Source organism: Triticum aestivum, chromosome 1D (assembly GCF_018294505.1).
Source record: "Triticum aestivum cultivar Chinese Spring chromosome 1D, IWGSC CS RefSeq v2.1, whole genome shotgun sequence".
NCBI lineage: Eukaryota > Viridiplantae > Streptophyta > Magnoliopsida > Poales > Poaceae > Triticum > Triticum aestivum.
The window spans coordinates 128,231,690-128,252,478 of NC_057796.1; positions in this window are offsets into that span (position 1 = coordinate 128,231,690).

Consider the following 20,789-nt stretch of genomic DNA (forward strand, 5'->3'; position numbering starts at 1 on the left):
CCCGACGACGTCGTCCGCCGCAACATCTCGACGTCCCTCGTCCACCTCCCCGGATGAGGATCCGTCGTCCATCTCGCCGTCCCGCCGGTTCAGCCGCCTCGTCCTCCACCTCCAAGGAGCTGCTCCGACGATTGCCTCGTCTATCGCGGCTGCTCCATCCCTACAGCGCCGCCTTAACCTGCTCCACCGGAACCGCAGCATCCTCACCGACTCCTCGGACGAAGCCGAGGCCTACTCGGCACCACCAAAGAGGTTGTACACTCATCGCATCGCACCTTCTCCTTAACTCGACCTCCCGGCGCCGACGGTGCTCCATCCCGCACCCCCATGGAGCGGCTACCTTGAAGCCGGCGCCGCGGGCGACATCTCCACGGCGGCTCTCCCCCAGTGCGAGGCCCCTTCGGCGGCGGCGTCCATACTAGCCGGATCTGCTGCTGCTGCTCCGGCTCTCGCTCGCTCGCGCTGCTGCTGCTGCTCCGGCTCTCACTCGATCGCTCGCTCGCCCAGCTGCTACTGCTGCTCTCCCCATCGCTCGTGCTGCTGCTCTGCTCCGATTAAGCCAGACTTCAGTCGACTGAATCGACTTTTGGGTCAGTCGATTTTCAGGGGTTGGGGGGCTCGCCTGAGTTAAGGAAGAACCACCCGCAACGGGGACGGGGGCTCACCGGAGAGGTACCCCACTATCTATCTTAGGGTTCAGGGTGGGGGCGGGGGGCCTAGAGGGCTGGCCGGGGCGACGGTGGCGAGTTGTTTCGAGGCGGCGAGGCGGCGCTAGGGCCGGCGGTTCGGCCGGTGGTGGCTGGCGGCTCAGGGGGGTCCAGGTTGAAGATGAACTGGAGGCCCTCCCTAAACTACATGTCAAGTGCCTCTCTGCTACCATTGCGTTCAGTTTCGACAGTAGCATTCAGATTCCACAGTAAATTTCAGTTTCGACAGTTAAGTTCAGAGTCAATAGTTTTTACCTCATCTGTTGTAGTCAGGTGATTTTTGGAGATGTTAATTTTACATCCATTTTACATCATCTATTGGAGATGCTATTAGAATCCCACTTGAGATTGACGATGTCTGTTTTGTGCTGCTTCAGCCTTGACGTCTTACGGCTCACCGGAGCTGCTCCAACGATAGAACGATCCATCACAACAGAGCAGTGCCCTGGACGCCGTCTACAGATTCCTCAGATCTTCCTCCACACCTCCGACAGCCACCTCTGCCTCAACTGCTTCAGCGACCAACCCAATGATGTTGAGGTCGACACGGCTACGGCAAAGAGGTTGTACACTTGTTGCATCACTTATTACTATACATTCACGTCGATCCATTAGGGCTATTTTGGTTCAACGGAAAAACGTGGATCCACTAGTTGTTACCATCACTCTAAATTTCTGCATGCTCTCCTTACATAATCTCACCATATTTTTTTGTATGCATGTCAGATATTGTACACAGTCATGCTGAACATGTATAGAAAAAGAGAAGAGTTTTGCGCGGCAATACAATGTCATGCATACATCGCTCCATGGTGGGTTCAATGGCAAACCCTCCCCACCCCTCTCTAGATTGTAATCCAGAGGAAGATATCTGTTCTGAGGCGGATTCAGACGCCGCTGACCACTCCTATTTACCCCCCAAGGTGTTTGCTCTACCTTGGCATGATGATGTTAATCATATCATGCATATGTTGCCTTGCAGTGCCAACTTTTGACATCATATATGTCATCTGCTTAGTTTAGACATGTTCTGTAATGCCACCTGTTTAGTTTCTATATCATATATGGGAATTATGCAGTCTCATGTCTTTTAGCCAGCCATAATATATGTGAAATGTGCAATGCCATCCTGTTTAACCAGGCATCATATATTTGAATGATATCTTGCCCATCCTTTTCTTCATTACATTTCCATTTGTCGACAATGTTTGTACATTAAACTACTCTTCCTGTGAATCAGCCATTTGGGTGGGAGATGGAAAAATCTAGAGTGAAAACAAGGCCTTCAGAGCAGACAGTGCTACCTGTCAAAGCAGATCTCTTGTTGGGTCCTGATAGCTCCTCAGAGATGGATTCAGAGACAGATGACCAGTCCTATTCCCCCACTGAGGTGTATGCTCTAACTTGGCACGGTTATACTGCTCATATCATGCATACGGTGTCTTTTATTGCATAGTTTAGACATCATATACACAATATTCAACACCATGTTCTTAGTTCAGACATCATATCGAATGCCCTCTGTTTAGCATATAAATCACATATGTGAATTAAATGATGCGATCCTGATTACTTAGATAACATGTAGGTGAATTATGTCATGCGATCATGTTTAGTTATTCATCATATCTTTGAATTATGTTATGTTATGCTATCCAGTTTAGATAGACATCATATATGTGAAATTATGTCATGCTTTCCGTTTTAGTTAAACAATATACATGTCAACTATTTCATGCCCTCTTTTTTCCACACTATCTATTGCATCTGTCTCTCATACAATGTCTGTACATTCAACTATGTTTCCTGTTTATCAGCCATTTGAATTGGAGCGGGTGATGCCAGTATCTAGCGGACTAAAAACACGGTCTTCAAATAAAACAGTGCTACCTCTTGGTGGAGATAGCACCCCGGTTGTACATGCACAAGAACCAACCCTACCACACATAACCCAAACTCTCGCAGATTGTACCCCTACTGCGATGGACAGAGAACCAGCTTCACCCAATCTAACCCCAACCCCAGCCGATAGTAACCCAGTTCCTGTTGACACAGCACCATCTCCACCACAGAGCTCCCAAACAAGAGCAGTTAGTAAGGCAGCTCCAGTGCCCAAAGGGCCAGTACTATCACGGCGAACCCCAACTCCACCAGTTAGTACGCCTATTCCTGTGGAGGAAGCACAACCAGCTAGTCGTAGTTTAGCATCTATCGCATTTGATGTTGTTAAATCGTATGTGCGTATCTTCCCATCTTGGAAATATTATACTGAAGATGAAGGAAAATGCCAGTTGCAGGTGTTTGTCCAGGAGTTATGTGTAAGTAATGTTATTCATGGCAATTACTTTGCTTCGTCCCATACATCCTATCTCCATGATGGTTATAATACCGCAAATTTTCCCATTTTTCTCTATAGAGAAGGACCGATTTGGAAACTCAGGATGAGGTAACCTGTGCTAATACCTCTGCAATCTTCAAGAATGCTTGGTGGCAGTATCAGAATTACCTGAAGAAAAAGTACTTCACCGGCAAAGAAACTCATCAAATTCCCTTACGTTCTCCTGAGACACATTTACTGGACGATGACTGGCAACGCCTTGTTCTGTACTGGTCCCGAACCAAGAATGTGGTAAGGTCTATGAGCTCATTTTCTATTTTTAGGTATTATATTCTTGCGTCTTACTGTACTCTGTTCATGTAGAACAAGTGCCTAAACCTGAAGAACAACTGTTCTAATTTAAGATTCCATTGCTATCATAGTTCAAAAAAGCGCTAGGCGTTAATTGTGTGTTTTGCCACCGCCTTACGCTTTACTGACTAAAGCGCATGCTTATGCGCAGTTATGCACTGATTATGCGTATGCGCAATGCGTTTTGCCAACGCCTAGAGCCTAGGCGCGCTTAAGCGCTCGCTTAGGCGCGCCTTTTTTAACTATGATTGCTTTGCTCTTGTATCACTGTATTTACTCATACAAACTTATTTTTAAATTGAAGGATCCAATCGAAACTCCAATGGCACAGCAGGTATGTTCACGCATGTTTCTTTAACAGGTTTGCTCTTATCAATAGCTATGTTGATTTCAATTTCAATTGTGTATACAGTTGACTTTCATATCATGCACATTACTAGCATCACAACAGAGCCAATAGTGTTGTTGTACATGTAGACCCATGGTACCCATCTGAAATCTTGTTGTGCCATGTAGTTTCCCACGCTTTGTATTCTTTCACTACTGCTTTGTCTTGAACTGACATGATTTGAACCGTGTCTCTATTTTTATTTGGCAAGACAATGCAGTGACCATAGGACATAGATATATGTTTGTTTGATGCTTTTATTATGTACTAGTACTTGGCAATAGAAGACTTCGTAGTTTAATCCTGTCCACCTTACTAATGAACTGGTTCACCGAAATGATTTTCGTATACTAGTACATGCTAAACTTGTTATGTGTCTGCTTGTTTCTTCTTTTAGAATGCTGACAGGATATTGGGGAAGAGTGCCTTATTAAGCAATGTTAAAGGAAGTAATGCAGATAAGGTTTAGGATAGTGCCACATCCTTGTTGGTCTCCAACAAAGCTGATAAAACAACTAAGGAAGACTATCTTGAAGACAGCGAGACAACCCCAAAGTCCTGTCTTAGTTTAGTGTTCGAGTTACTGGCCACTACCGCTTGCACAAGCTATTCAAACTCACTGTCTGAATCAGTTCGGTTTCTTGAGTCTCAACTACAAGCTGAAAGACATCGATCAGCTGTGCTGCGACAAGAAGCGGAAGGACTGCGGAAGTCCCTGGAGCATTCAGATGCATACTTTCTGGTGCAACAGCAAGCGTTGGAGGATTTTAGCACCAAACAGGACAAAGCTAATCAGCTTGCTAAGCTTATTTCCAGCATGGTGGATACCCAGGATAACGTTTCTTGAGCTCTCCTAAAGTTGTTTCAGTTATGCTCTTGTTTTGCTGCCGCGTTTATTTGCACTGGTGGCCAATTTTGACGGCTAGTGTATGTAATGTGCTGCTTTGTTCCCTATATTTGCACTGGTGGCGAACTTGGATGCCCAGTGGATGTAATATGTGTAATAGCGGTAATAGGCTAGCGTTAATTGCTTGCTTATTTATTTCCTTATTGTCTTGTTTAGTTGTTTGCTTGTAGTCACCGCAGTTCTTTTTCTGTTTTTTCTAGTGGCCACAATAGCCTATTTTTGGTAACTAGGCCAAAATAATCGTGGCAACACACGGACTGTTGTAACCATGGGCCCCCTGCAGGCCGTATGATCCATGGGCCTTCGTCTGGCCGTAGGATCCATCGGCCTTCTATACGGGCCTTAGGGTCCATGGGCCTTCTACGGGCCATAGGGTCCATGGGCCTTCTATGGGCCGTACAATCCATGGGCCTTCTACGGGCCATACTATCCATGGGCCTCATACGGGCCGTAGGATCCATGGGCCTTCTACGGGGCGTATCATCATTTTGCCAATCATGGGCCGTACTATTCGTGGACCATAACGGGCCGTTAATAGGCCGTATTTCATAACTCTATGAAAACAGCCCAACAGGTTTTTTTGACATGAAAACGGCCCAACGTATTAACGGTCCGCAAACGGGCCGACTGTAACGACGGGCTGAATTTGGCCCACAAGCAGAAAATGACAGTAACGGGCCGTATGTAACCGAATGCTGCAAATGAGCCCAAGAATCAATGGGCCCTGAGAAGGCCGAAAGATAACTTGGGTTGGAAACGGCCCAATGGAATAATGGGCCGTTAATGGGTATAAAGTGATACACTGTTCATTACGGGCCAGTTTCACCACGGGCCATTAATGGGCCAAGAGTTACAAAGGTCCTCATATGGGCCGAAAGAAGTCATGGGCCACACATGGGCCGGAAGTTAAAACAGGCTAAATCATATTGGACGGCCCAGATGACGCTACTGGGCCAAATTCGGATAGGGCGTAACGGGCCCTGGGTTAGCGGGTTGTAAATGGGCTATATGCGAACAAGCCGTTAACAGGCTTTCCGTGGGCCGACCCGCCACCTTTTGACCAAGTCAAACAGGCCGGCCTTTTCACAGGAATGGGCCTCTATTGGGCCGTCCCACGTGTCGCCGTATCATAGGCGCCTTCGGTCCAATGAGCGGATGACATCTGTCCCAACGGTGAGCCGACACGTGTTTCCTCCAGCCAATGATGATTTTACATGTGGAAAATCACCATTGGTCGGGGCTTTTAACGGGTTATCAGATCCAAAACCCGACACGATAGCTTAACGGCGTTCCGTTATGGTGGATGCCACGTGTCGATCACCCTTGACGAAAGCACTTCTGTGACGCGCGATTTATCGTCATGGAAGTGGACACTTCCGTGATCATAATTTTGGTAATGTCATGGAACACTTCTACGACAGCACAGGTATGACTATCTTGATTCTGTCATAAATTTGTCATGGATGTACATGCATGACAAAAAACGCGACCTACTGTGACAAACACGTATCATCACGGAAGTGTATTTTTTTGTAGTGATGCAACACAACAATGATAGGTATTTCCCTCAGTGATGAGACTAAGGTCATCGAACCAGTAGGAGAACCAAGCAACACTACGTAAATGACACCGGCACACAAATAACAAATACTCGCAACCCGACGTGTTAAAGGGGTTGTCAATCCCTTTCTGGTAACGGCGCCAGAAATTGGCAAACGGACGGGATAAAGTTGTAATAGATTGGTAGATAACGCCAAATAAAATAAAGTGCAGCAAGGTATTTTTGTATTTTTGGTTTAATAGATCTGAAAATAAAAGCAAATAAAATATACCGCAAAGGCAAATATAATAAAGAAGAGACCGGGGGCCGTAGGTTTCACTAGTGGCTTCTCTCGAGAAAAATAGCAAACGGTGGGTAAACGAATTACTGTTGGGTAATTGATAAAACTTCAAATAATCATGGCGATATCCAGGAAATGATCATTATATAGTCATCATGTCCAAGATTAGTAGACCGACCCCTGCCTGCATCTACTACTATTACTCCACACATCGACCGCTATCCAGCATGCATCTAGTGTATTAAGTTCATGGAGAAACGGAGTAATGCAATAAGAACGATGACATGATGTAGACAAGATCTATTTATGTAGAATTACACCCCATCTTGTTATCCTTAATAGCAACGATACATACGTGTTGGTTCCCCTTCTGCCACTCGGATCAAGCACCGTAAGATCGAACCCATTACAAAGCACCTCTTCCCATTGCAAGATAAATAGATCAAGTTGGCCAAACAAAACCCAAATATCAGAGAAGAAATACGAGGCTATAAGCAATCATGCATATAAGAGATCAAAAGAAGACTCAAATAACTTCCATGGATAAAAAGATAGCTATGATCATAAACTCAAAGTTCATCGGATCCCAACAAACACAACGCAAAATGAGTTACAACATATGGATCTCCAAGAGACCTTTGTATTGAGAATCAAACGAGAGAGAGGAAGCCATCTAGATACTAACTACGGACCCATAGGTCTACAAGGAACTACTCACCCATCATCAGAGAGGCACCAATGGTCATGATGAACCCCTCCGTGATGGTGTCTAGATTGGATCTGGTGGTTCTAGAACTTGCAGCGGTTGGAATTGATTTTCGTCGACTCCCCCAGGGTTTCTGGAATATTAGGGTATTTATAGAGTAAAGAGGCGGTTCGGGAGGCAACTGAGGTGGGCACAATCCACCAGGGTGCGCCTGGGCCTCCAGGCGCACCCTGGTGGGTTGTGCTCCCCTCAGAGCATCCCCAAGTGCTTCTTTGGCCCAGTGGATGTCTTCTGGTCCAAAAAAATCCACAAAAAGTTTCGCTGCGTTTGGACTCCGTTTCGTATTGATTTCCCGCGATGTAAAAAACATGCAAAACTTGCACTATGTCAATAGGTTAGTACCAAAAAATTATATAAAATGATTATAAAATGATTGTAAAATATCCAAGAATGATACTATAACAACATGGAACAATAAAAAATTATAGGTACGTTGGAGGCGAATCAGTAATCTGTGCGTAGGTGTTGATCCACGTTTTCGTCCTACTTTCTCCGGTAGAAATCTTGGGGCACTCTTTGAAGTACTTTGTGTTGGATTGAATATTATGAATCAGAAGTTGTTTGATGCATATCGTATAATCAACTCACGGAGTATCTAGGTGACATTAGGGTTGGTTGATGTGTATCATATGGTGTTATTTTAGTACGAACTCTGGGGATGTTTGTTACACTTATAGGAATAGTTCAATAGGTTGATCCGAAAGGATAACTTTGAGGTGGTTTCGTACCCTACAAACAATTTTGTCTTATGTTCTCCGCTTGATAAGAACTTTAGAGTGATTATTTGTTGCACGTTGAGGGATTGCTATATGATTCAATTATGTTAGCACTATTGAGATATTGCACTAGTGAAAGCATGAACCCTATGCCTTGTTTCTAAGCATTGCAATACCGTTTGTGCTACGTTTTATCACTTGCTACCTTGCTATTTTTATTTTATTTTTGTATTTTTGGTTTAATAGATCTAAAAATAAAAGCACATAAAATAGATCACCAAGGCAAATAAAATAAAGAAGAGACCTGGGGGCCGTAGGTTTCACTACTGGCTTCTCTCGAGAAAAATAGCAAATGATGGGTAAATGAATTACTGTTGGGCAATTGATTAAACTTCAAACAATCATGACGATATCCAGGCAATGATCATTATATAGGCATCACGTCCAAGATTAGTAGACCGACTCCTGCCTGCATCTACTACTATTACTCCACACATCGACCGCTATCCAGCCTGCATCTAGTGTATTAAGTTCATGGAGAAACGGAGTAATGCAATAAGAACGATGACATGATGTAGACAAGATCTATTTATGTAGAAATAGACCCCATCTTGTTATCCTTAATAGCAACGATACATAGTGTCGGTTCCCCTTCTGTCACTGGGATCAAGCACCTTAACATCGAACCCATTACAAAGCACCTCTTCCCATTGCAAGATAAATAGATCAAGTTGGCCAAACAAAACCCAAATATCGGAGAAACAATACGAGGCTATAAGCAAACATGAATATAAGAGATCAAAAGAAGAATCAAATAACTTTCATGGATAAAAAGATAGATCTGATCATAAACTCAAAGTTCATCGGATCCCAACAAACACACCGCAAAAAGAGTTACATCATATGGATCTCCAAGTGACCATTGTATTGAGAATCAAACGAGAGAGAGGAAGCCATCTAGCTACTAACTATGGACCCGTAGGTCTATAAAGAACTACTCACGCATCATCGGAGAGGCACCAATGGACATGATGAACCCCTCCGTGATGGTGGCTAGATTGGATCGGGTGGTTCTGGAACTTGCGGCGGCTAGAATTGATTTTCGTCGACTCCCCTAGGGTTTCTGGAATATTGGGGTATTTATAGAGTAAAGAGGCAGTTCGGGAGGCAACCGACGTGGGCACAATCTGTCGGTGTCAAAACCGGCAGATATCGGGTAGGGGGTCCCGAACTGTGCGTATAAGGTTCAAAGGTAACAGGAGGCGGGGGAAACGATGTTTACCCAGGTTCGGGCCCTCTTAATGGAGGTAATTCCCTACTTCCTGCTTGATTGACTTTGATGAGTATATGGGTTACAAGAGTTGATCTACCTCGAGATCGTAATGGCTAAACCCTAGATGTCTAGCCTGTATGATGATGATTGCCTCTACAGACTAAACCCTCCGGTTTACATAGACACCGGATGATGCGACCCCGTCTTCAAAGAAGAGGGAGTACAAGGGGAGGTCCGATCTTCATGGCGTAGGATCAATAAATGGATGGGGATAACTAGCTGCAAGTAGCCGAAAAATGGAAAATAAGATATTATGACCCAACGAGGAGGATGCTCACCGAAGCTTGCAATCCGAACATTCGCTGATCCACAACCCGCAATACTACCCCACACAACCACGCTCAAGTCGTGGAGCATGGGATAGGTGCAATCCACAAGGGAAACCACGAACTCTAAACCACACAACACAATCTAGTCGTAGAGCACGAATTAGGAGCAATTTCTCAAGGAATCACGAGAATAAGGATAACAAGAGCTCTCCAATCTCAGGAGGAGTCTATGTCTTTGGTCTTTGATAGAAATGGCAAAAGTCCCCAACGAAAGGAAGAGCTAGCCTATTTATAATTGGGACAACCCCCCTGGATAGGTGTGAAGGTAAACTAGCTTCTGGAACAAGCTTAGGTGTGAAAGAGAACCGGCTTTAGTTTGACTAAATGGCTTCAAGACATAATGAGGTAGCTTCTGGAAATCTCTCGTTGGAGGTGGTTGGTAGTTCCCGACCAAACATTTTTCACTGGGGTCGAACAATGTTTCCTTCAGCAGAAAACTCGAGTTCTGGGAACCTTTCGCAAGTTGGGATATCCAAACTCGTGCAAAACATTGTTTCGTCAGAATTTGAACAATGATTCTTCAGCAGACAACTTATTTCTTCATGAACTCCTAACTTCGTTTCTTGGCCATAAAACATTGTTTTGCACGGACTGAAATGTGTTTGGCCTTCTTCAATATTGCACCCGAGTTCAACCAGCAACAAAGGAGATGAAAGTGCAGCCATGTGTTCAAGATTATAGTATAAACTTAAGTTTGCGTTCACCTGGCAATGTGTACGTTCGACACGAAATATTATGGTTTCTCCTTTGATGACCAAGGATTTATAAATGGTTATCATGTCCTCATCATCCTCCCCCTCTTGAATAGGAGTCGTCCTCGACTCTAAGGGTTAATGGTTTTCATTTCCTCATCAGCCTCCCTCTCTTGAAAACGAGTCGTCCTCGACTCTAGCTGGTCATCACACAAAAGAAAATAGGCCAGTACAAAGAAGCAATACAAAGATCTTATCAAATGCATAAGTTTAGCTTGCATGTTTGCGAACTTCAAATATTTGGTTCGACTCGGAAATTCCTTCCAACTAACATTTCCATGGAGTACAAATTTGTAATTGTCAGGACCCCGATTCCAAGTCACATCGATCTAGCCGGTAACACCTCATATCACTTTGCGGCCTCACGCACGGTATTCCCACGGGTGTCGCCTTACCATGGCCCGGGGCCGTTTGCGTCTTTTAGCTCACGTATATGATAGTGTCGCTAGCATCCATATGACAGAGAACCCGGGCCGACATGACTAGTCGTGAACCCAAAGTGGCACTAACTTACGGGGACAGGCATACATGAATCAACATCGAACGTGTCGGTCAGCAGCGTGCGAATCCGGGCTGTAGCACTGGGCTAACAGGACTCCGGGAACCCGGGCTGTAGCAGGCTAGGCAGGACTCCGGATGACACCGCGTGACATTTCCCCGAAGGGACAGACACAGGAACGATATGAAACACATGCCGGCCAGTCTAGTGTCCAGAGCAGTAGTGCTGGGCTAGCAGGACTCCGGTGAACCGGGCTGTAGCGGACTACTATGGCTCATGGAAGCACAAGACTACATTTCCCCATAAGAGAGGCTACCAAGGATAAACAACTAGGTTGTCGGATCCCACACATACCAAGCATTTCAATCATACACACAATATGCTTGATATGTGCAAATACAATATGGCATCACAACAAGACTCTACGACTCAGAGTATTTATTCATTAGGCTCCGAAGAGCCAGATATTACAAACATGGGTCTCATGACCCAACATTCAGAGCATACAAGTCAAAGCACATGCGGAAGCTTAACATGTCTGAGTACAGACATCTACAAATGAAAAAGGCTGAGAAGCCTGACTATCTACTAGATCCTGCCGAGGGCACAAGATCGTAGCTGAGGTAACAAGCTAAACGTCGAAGTCCACACGGAACTACTAGCGAGACTGACGTCTCTCTGCAAAACATAAAATAAGCAAACGTGAGTACAAATGTACCCAGCAAGACTTACATCAGGACTATCTATATATGCATCGGTATCAACAAAGGGGTGGTGGAGTTTAACTGCAGCAAGCCAGCTTTGACTCGGTGGCTATCCTGAACTATGACTACAAGTAACTCTTTTGAGGTGGCGCACACGAGTCCACATATTCACCATATCAATACACCACTATGGATCCGCTCCCGTCTCCCTACGAGAACGCCATCCATAGCACTCACGCTTATCTTGCGCATTTTAGAGTATCCACTTTCACTTGTCTATGAACTGTTATAGGCAACCCAGAAGTCCTTTTCCGCGGACACGGCTATTCGAATAGATCAAATTAACCCTGCAGGGGTGTACTTCGTCACACACGCTCTCGCCACTTACCACCATGTACACCTCGTGTACCTCGGCAACCTTCAAGCGGAAGCCTGGCGAGGGAGTCGGCCACGACCTGACTAACCACACAAGTCTCTAGTCCAGGTTTATCGCCTATTCGGGTTCCATCCGCAAGGAGATCCGGCCGGGGTGTCGCTCACGGCCCCAAACGATGTGAACAGGGTTCCCAAGCCCACCTCGACGGATGGATCTATGCTTGGTACACCGTGCCACGGTGCCTAGTCTGTCCCAAGCCCACTTGTACCGGGTGCCACTTGGTAGACTACTAACACTACCTACAAACACCAGAAACTAGTTGCAACTCCTGGACAGAGATCAAGTTGATTAATAAGTCGAGAGGGGCACTTAAGCATTCCAATGTGTGGTAGTAACTGTTCATGGATCACAAACACAGAACTCAGTTCCTGAGGACGGTTTCAATGAGACAACCCACCATGTACTCCTACATGGCCTCTCACCGCTACCTTTACCAAATCGTGTTCACACACTTAGCTCTCAACAGTAGGACATGTTCACCACATTCCAATTCATTCCCGATGAATCAGACCTGACACAACTCTAAGCAATAGCAGGCATGACAAACAAGCATGAATGAGTAGGCACATCAGGGCTCAAACAACTCCTACTCATGCTAGTGGGTATCATCTATTTACTGTGGCAATGACAGGTCATGCAGAGGATAAAGGGGTTCAGCTACCGCAGCAAGTAACAGATAGATCGTTGTTGTCCTAATGCAGTAAAAGAGAGCAGGAGCGAGAGAGTGGGATTGTATCGGAATGAACAAGGGGGTTTTGCTTGCCTGGCACTTCTGAAGATAGCATTGAGTCTTCAGTAGTGTCAACGATCACAACGCCGGAACATCGTCTACCGAGAGGGGACAAATACCGGCAACAGAGAGGAAAACCAATCAATGCAATGCAACAATATGATGCATGAATGTGACATGGAAATATGCTGTGAATTGAGCTAATGCAGCTAGCAACAAGTGCAAGGGAGTCCATTTGACCCAAAGGTTCAAATGCAAACCCATTTTATAGAGTTATATATGTGCATGATCTTGTTTCATCTAAACAGCATGGTTAGGTTGCTCTAGCATGCATGAAACCAGTACAGATGGATAGATTGGATTTTTCTGATCATTTTTCATATATAACTTGTTTGGTTTGGAGCTACGGTTGAATTTCTATGAATTTTAGAAGTTTGCACTATTTTCTGGAATTTCCTGTATAAGAATAATTCCAGTAATTAGATTACTGCGTCAGCACTACGTCAGGATGACGTCAGCTGGTCAGCGGGGTCGTCCAGGTCAAACCTGACGTGTGGGGACCACACGTCAGTGACACGGGGACTAATCCCGGTCAAAACCAGCGCTGATTGGGTTTGACCCTGTGGTGGGGCCCACTGTCAGTGGCTGTGAGGTGGCTAGTTAAGGGATTAGCCTCTAATGACGGAGCCACGTCATCATCGCCGGACTCTGACCGGCGGCGACCATTCCGCACGGCGGAGCTGCAGCTGGGCGGCGCTAGGGCTACGGTTAGGTGCGGTGCGACCACCAGGAGGGAGCCCATGCTCGTCCGCATCCAACGGAGTAGGCAGCAGCGACTGGGGTGCGCTGTACTCGCCGGAGACGAGCTCGCAGCGGCGGCCGGAGTTCAGGAACATGCGGGGTAAGCGCTGCGGCATGCAAACGAGCTGGCTGTCGCGCTAGTGTTGCTCCACGGGGCATTGCGAGTGCAACGGACGCACGCGCGGGGCCATTTGGTCTCCGGGGCTTCGCCGGCGACGAGCCCATGTGGCGATGGCTATGGTAAGCAAGGGGGCGACGGCTATGGCGACCGAACGGGGGCATGGTTAGGGGGAAAATGACCGGGGGCTCACCGCGATCACGAAGAGCTTCTCGCCGAGCTCGGGAAGGCACGGACGGCGACGAATTTGACGGCGGCGATGCACGACCGTGCGCGGAGACGACGGGTCGATGGCGAGGCGACAGGGCGTCCGGCGATGCTCGCGTTTAGGGGGAGCTTCAAGGTGTCGAGGCGGAGCTCGTGGACTCATCGGCAGGGCAAGGGGTGGCCGGTGGCCATGGCTACGGCGAGCGGCGGCTGCGGCTGCGCTCGGGTGAGTGCGCGCGAGAGGGAGCAGAGGAGGGGGAGGGGGTCCAGGGAGAGAGCGAGGGGGTCGAGCGGGCGACGTGGGCGTCGTCCGGATCCTCCAGAGGCGCGGGCGGCAAGCAGGTGACGCCGTGGCGCGCGCGGCGGCGTCGCGGTGTCCCTCCTCTGCCTACTGGCAGAGGTAGGCGATGACTGGCACCAGGCCAGTGGGCTGGGCCGTGCTGGGCCAGGCCAGGTAAGCGCCAGGTAAGACCCCTTTCTCTCTCTTTTCTTTAATTGTTTCTGTTTTCTATTTTTGCTATTATGTTTTGATTTAGTAGAAATACTAAATCACTTCCAAAACTCCTGAAAATATTTATGGGCACCTTTTGAATTATTTCCAACAGCCCTCAAATGCTTTCAAGATTATTTGGACAGTTTAAATATTTTATAGAATTTAAATGTCCAAATTCAAATACTTATGATTTAATTCAAAAATCCAGAATGTCCTAGAAAAAGTGTGCACCATTTTTGCTAGGGGTTTTAGCCCAATCCAGAAATGATGAACATTTTATGAAGGGCATTTTGGGTTCATTGAAACCAATTTTCGTAAACCCTAGTTGGTTTCAGGGGGTGTTGGGGGTTCTGTCATCCCCATTTCAACTTTCAATAAATTTAGACATGATGCAAGCATGACTAGCTAGCCTAGTGCATAGCAAGGCTAGGGATGTGACAGTAATCAGGCACATCCATGTTCATATTATCCTCCCTATCTTGAAGAGAAGTCGTCCTCGACTTCCTTCGTCCTACAAAATAATAGCATGAGGACAATACAAAATATCTTGGCAAAGGAAAAGGTGAATAATTATGTTCAAATTTTAATTTTGTTGGCTCTTATATAATCCCTGCAAGATGGACAAAGTGGTATTGTTGGATGGATGATATACCAAACATCTTGTTTCTGATTTCATCGCGCCAATGCTTCAAGAGTTCATAAGTGCACACCTCTGGGTGCTTCAGGATGAATGGTCTCTTTTCTTTTACCTTACCAAGTACTTCCATGCCCTTTTGAAGATCACTTACCACACACGATGTTTCCTTGATGGTACTCCATGTGCGCCATAATTGTTCATGGATCTCATCCTCCCATCGCTGTAGCGGGGCAGCTAAGTATGCTTTTAGCATCTGCACATACTTCAAATAAAGATAATTTTGTGAATGGTTAGAAATTGAATAGTCTTCTCTGCCTTCATTTAGTGGATCACTCAGTTCTTTGATATTGTGTGTAAACACCTCAAGCTCAGATTTGGTGGACTCACATAACTCACTACTCCTCTCACTTTGATGGTGTGGTATAATATGTTGTGGTTCACTCATTTCTCTAATCTTATGGTGTATTACCTCACCCTCATATTTGGTGGACTCACACAACTCACTAATTCTCTCTCCCTGAATGTGAGGTATACTTGGGTGGAGATATTCCATCTCTCTAATCTCATGTTGAAAAATTTGATCCTCACATTTGGTGGACTCACTCACCTCACCTCTCGTATCACTCTCATTATGTGGAATTTTGGGAAGTGAACACTCTTCCTCACATCTGGTGGAGTCACTCATCTCACCTCTCTTAGCACTCTCAATATGTGGAATTTTTGGAAGTGGACACTCTTCCTTGCATTTGGTGGAATCACTCAATACACCACTCTTATCACTCTCAATATACAAATTTTTGGAAAATGTACCCTCTTTCTCACATTTGGTGGAGTCACTCAACTCACCTCTCTTCTCACTCTCAATATGTGGAATTTTTGGAAGTGAACACTCTTCCTCACATTTGGTGGAGTCACTCAACTCACCCCTCTTAGCACTCTCAATATGTCAAATTTTTGGAAGTGGACACTCTTCCTTGCATTTGGTGGAGTCACTCAACTCGCCTCTCACATCCCTCTCAATATGTGGAATTTTAGGAAGTGGGCACTCTTCCTCACATTTGGTGGGATCACTCAAATCACTTTTCTTATCACTCCCAAGTTGTGGAATTTTGGCCTGTGTACACACTCTCTCATATGTGGTGGAGTCCCTCAACTCTCTTTTCTTGTCACTCTCAAGTGGTGGGATTTTGTGGTGTGTACACTCTCGCTCATATTTTGTGGAGCCACTCAACCCCCCTTTCTTGCCAATCTCAAGTTGTGGGATTTTGTGATATGGATTCTCTCTCACACATTGGTTTGGAAAGATTTTTTTCTCCATAGAAGTCATGGGTGGAGGAGAATAAGCTCCAGCTGAAGCTGTGCTTCTTCTATCTTGAGTGTGAATTGTTGGTGAAGACACCATCGTGGATGTAGGGTGTGGTTGCTGCCATCAAGGACTAGTGGGACAGTCTTGGAAATGCTGGGACCGACCATTACACATGTTCTTCTTCTCTACTTTCATAGCTCGACGTACAACATCAGATATCATATCATAAGGTAACACCTACACAAAATCAGATATCTCAGCATTCAGCCCATGTAAGAATCTCTCCATCTTTGCTTCATCACTCTCTTGGGTTTTTGTCCGGATCAACAACTTCTCCATCTCATTATAGTACTCCTTGACAGTGCGAGAACCTTGGATAAGCCCCTGCAACCGCTTGTAAATTGCCTCTCATAGTATGATGGAACAAAACGGTGCCTCATGACTTCCTTCATCAAAGTCCAGCTGCAGATATGATTATTGCCTGACATCACGATCGTCTTGCAGCTGATTCCACCATGTAAGAGCATAACCAGAGAACTCCATAACAGCAAGATCAACTCTCTTGGCTTCAAAAAAACCATGGATGTGAAAGATTTGATCACACTTCTCTTCCCACTCAATATATGCATCCGGATCCTCTTTTCCCGTGAATGATGGCACATGTAGCTTCATTCTCGCTTGGTTGTCACGATCATCCTAATCACGACGGCCGTAATGATGACCATTGTGACCACAAATAGCACCACGACGAGGCGGGGAGTAGGGTTCATAGTCCCCCATGCCTTCATCTTTGTCACCATGCTCGGAGAGATCTTCAAGGAAGATGGCATCACCATCATGTGCCACTCATCGCGGGTGATCAGCAGCAAACCCGTGGGGGTCATGGCCTTGCCCGCGAGCTTCTTCTCCATGCAGCCCACCCTCAGAGGGGGCAGCAAAGTCGCCACGCCTCCTTTCAGCACCAACAGCAGAGGCGCCATGGGCAGCAGCTCCTGCCGCTCGTCCACGACCAACATGGCGATCGTTGTGCTTTTGACGTTGCCAGTTGTCGGTGGCCAGCGAGGCAGCGGGGCTGTGTTGATGTTGATCCCCATTACCTGCAATAGGAAGACGACCATCGAACATCCTTCGCATAGCTGCAACTGTACTCTCCTCAATCATATCACCAAGTGCTGCACGAGTTTTTGGGAGATCATCTTCCACATGTTGATGTCCATGTACACTCGAGTTGGATCCTGTCATGTTAACTCTAGGAAACAAGTGGATAAAAGAAAAATATATGTGGAAAACACTCACCTCACCTTCTTGCTTACCCAATTTCTAATGATTCCTTAGCGGCTGAGCGGAAGTAGCAAATCGGGAGTGGGCAAGCGAATGAAAGGAAGGAAGCTGGCGATTTCTAGGTGGATCTGGGTGGGGTAAAAAGGGAGGGCTAGTGCTGAGATCCAATCGATGCAAACCAAATGAACAAGAAAAATTTGTAGATCCTTGCACCACGTTTGATCTGCAACACTTGCCACTACAACTTCTGAAATTTCTCACCCAACTGAAAATGATTGCACACTTGCTCGTCACTTTCTCTTCTCTTTTTTTGCTCTTTTTCACTCTTTTTTTGCAGCACAATAGATCCAACAACAAGACTCAAAGAAAAAAGCAGCAACTTTGGATAGAACTTGGTGCAAACACAAAGAGGAAAGCAAACAACTAGATCTCAGCAACAAAGGCTTGGATTTTTTGTGGCTTTTTGGCTTTGGACTCTAGGACGGGGAAAACCAAACTAAAAAGGATAGATCTAGCAACAAAGATACAGATCCTACCGTGTAAACCTTGCTCTGAATACCAGATGATGCGACCCCGTCTTCGAAGAAGAGGGAGTACAAGGGGAGGTCCAATCTTCACGGTGTAGGATCGATAAATGGATGGGGATAACTAGCTGCAAGCAGCCGAAAAATGGAAAATAAGAGATTATGACCCAACGAGGAGGATGCTCACCGAAGCTTGCAATCCGAACATTCGCTGATCCACAACCGCAATACTACCCCACACAACCACTCTCAAGTCGTGGAGCACGGGATAGGTGCAATCCGCAAGGGAAACCACGAACTCTAATCCACACAACACAATCTAGTCGTGGAGCACGAATTAGGAGCAATTTCTCAAGGAATCACGAGAATAAGGATAACAAGAGCTCTCCAATCTCAGGAGGAGTCTATGTCTTTGGTCTTTGATAGAAATGGCAAAAGTCCCCAACGAATGGAAGTGCTAGCCTATTTATAATCGGGACAACCCCCCTGGATAGGTGTGAAGGTAAACTAGCTTCTGGAACAAGCTTATGTGTGAAAGAGAATCGGCTTTGGTTTCACTAAATGGCTTCAAGACATAATGAGGTAGCTTGTGGAAATCTCTCGTTGGAGGTGGTTGTTAGTTCCCGACCAAACATTATTCACTAGGGTCGAACAATGTTTCCTTCAGCAGAAAACTCGAGTTCTAGGAACCTTTCGCAAGTTGGGATATGCAAACTCGTGCAAAACATTGTTTCGTCAGAATTTGAACAATGTTTCTTCAGCAGACAAGTTATTTCTTCATGAACTCCTAACTTTGTTTCTTGGCCATAAAACATTGTTTTGCACGGACTGAAATGTGTTTGGACTTCTTCGATATTGCACCTGAGTTCAACCAACAACAAAGGAGATGAAAGTGCAGCCATGTGTTCAAGATTATAGTATAAACTTAAGTTAGCGTTCATCTAGCAATGTGTACGTTCGACACGAAATATTATGGTTTCTCCTTTGATGACCAGGGATGTATAAATGGTTGTCATGTCCTCATCATCCTCCCCCCTCTTGAAAAGGAGTCGTCCTCGACTCTAAGGGTTTAATGGTTTTCATGTTCTCTTCACCGGAGGGGGCTAGGGTTATACAGAGTTGGTTCACAGAGAAAGGAATCTTCATATCCGAACGCCAAACTTGCCTTCCACGTCAAGGAGAGTTCCATCCGGACTCGGGGGGAAGCCTTCTATCTTGTATCTTCTTGGCCCACCAGTTCGGCCCATGTCACATAGCCCGGACGCCCGAGGACCCCATAATCCAGGACTCCCACAGTAGCCCCTGAACCAGGCTTCAATGACGATGTGTCCGGCGCGCAGATTGTCTTCGGCATTACAAGGCAGGTTCCTCCTCCGAATACTTCAAATTAGTTGACCAAAAGAACTATATCCGGCTCTGTACAATAGTTACAACCCTGAACCGCAAGGGCATAATACTTAATCAAAAAACATGGTATGTTTTTACTGACAGCTTTGCTATTGAGACGTTACGTCTGGCCACTTCATTATTTCAAATCGTTTTTCGACCTCCCGTTTCGTGTGTCGAGACGCAACCTCTGGTGACACGTCTTGTCAAAGCAGAGATCTTGCCCCCTTATTACGGGATTCTTATCAATGAGGGCTTGGGTAATCCAAGCGTGCCATCCGCACGACCCCTCGGGAATAGGAAAATTTTAAGGCTGGGCAGGGGGCGCTTGACATTCACTGCCTTTATAAGAGGATAAGGATCCACCCTTTTTACCCCACGCCTTCTTCCTCCTCAAACCATCCACCCTTGAGCTCCAGCGCCCAAGCTTCAATCCTATCCGTCCCCAGCAAACACTCCAGCCATGTCCGGATCGGGAGCGCAGGGCAAGTGGATGGCCTCCTCCGTTATGGAGGGAAACATCAAGGAACTCCGGGAAGCGGGGTACCTAGCCAAGGAAATCGCCCACCGGCTTCCGGCCAAAAAGCAGATTGTCCCTACTCCGAAGCCCAACGAGAGGGTAGCATTCATCGCCCACTTTCTTCGTGGATTAGGGTTTCCCCTCCATCCTTTCTCCCGCGGTCTCATGTTTTACTACGGGCTAGATTTCCATGATCTAGCCCCGAATTCCTTCCTCAAAATTTTGGTGTTTATCGTCGTGTGTGAGGCATCCGCACCCCCCCACTTCGGCCTATGGCTCAAGGTATTTAATGTGAAGCCGAAAGTGGTTGACGGTCAACACGCGGAGTGCGGCGTCGCTATGGTGAGCAAGCTTCCCAATGTCACCTGGCCCAAGGGCACCTTTGTGGAGACTGTGAAGGGATGGCAACATGAGTGGTTCTATATCACGAAACCTCGTGACGCCACATGGACCGCTGCACCCGAGTTTAAGTCCGGTCCTCCAATGCGACTCACATCCTGACTCAACAAGGGCCTGGATTGGGCATCGTCCGACGAGGTCATGATGCTGCAGAAGCGCATCAAAGGTGTGATAGACAAGAACACCAGTCTTGCCAGCGTGATCCAGGTGATGCTTTTTCGCCGGATTCACCCGTGCCAACGTTGGACTCAATATCTGTGGGAGTTCGATCCGGCCGGTCCTGGGACCCTGCAGCAGTTCTTCGGCACAACACACGAAGA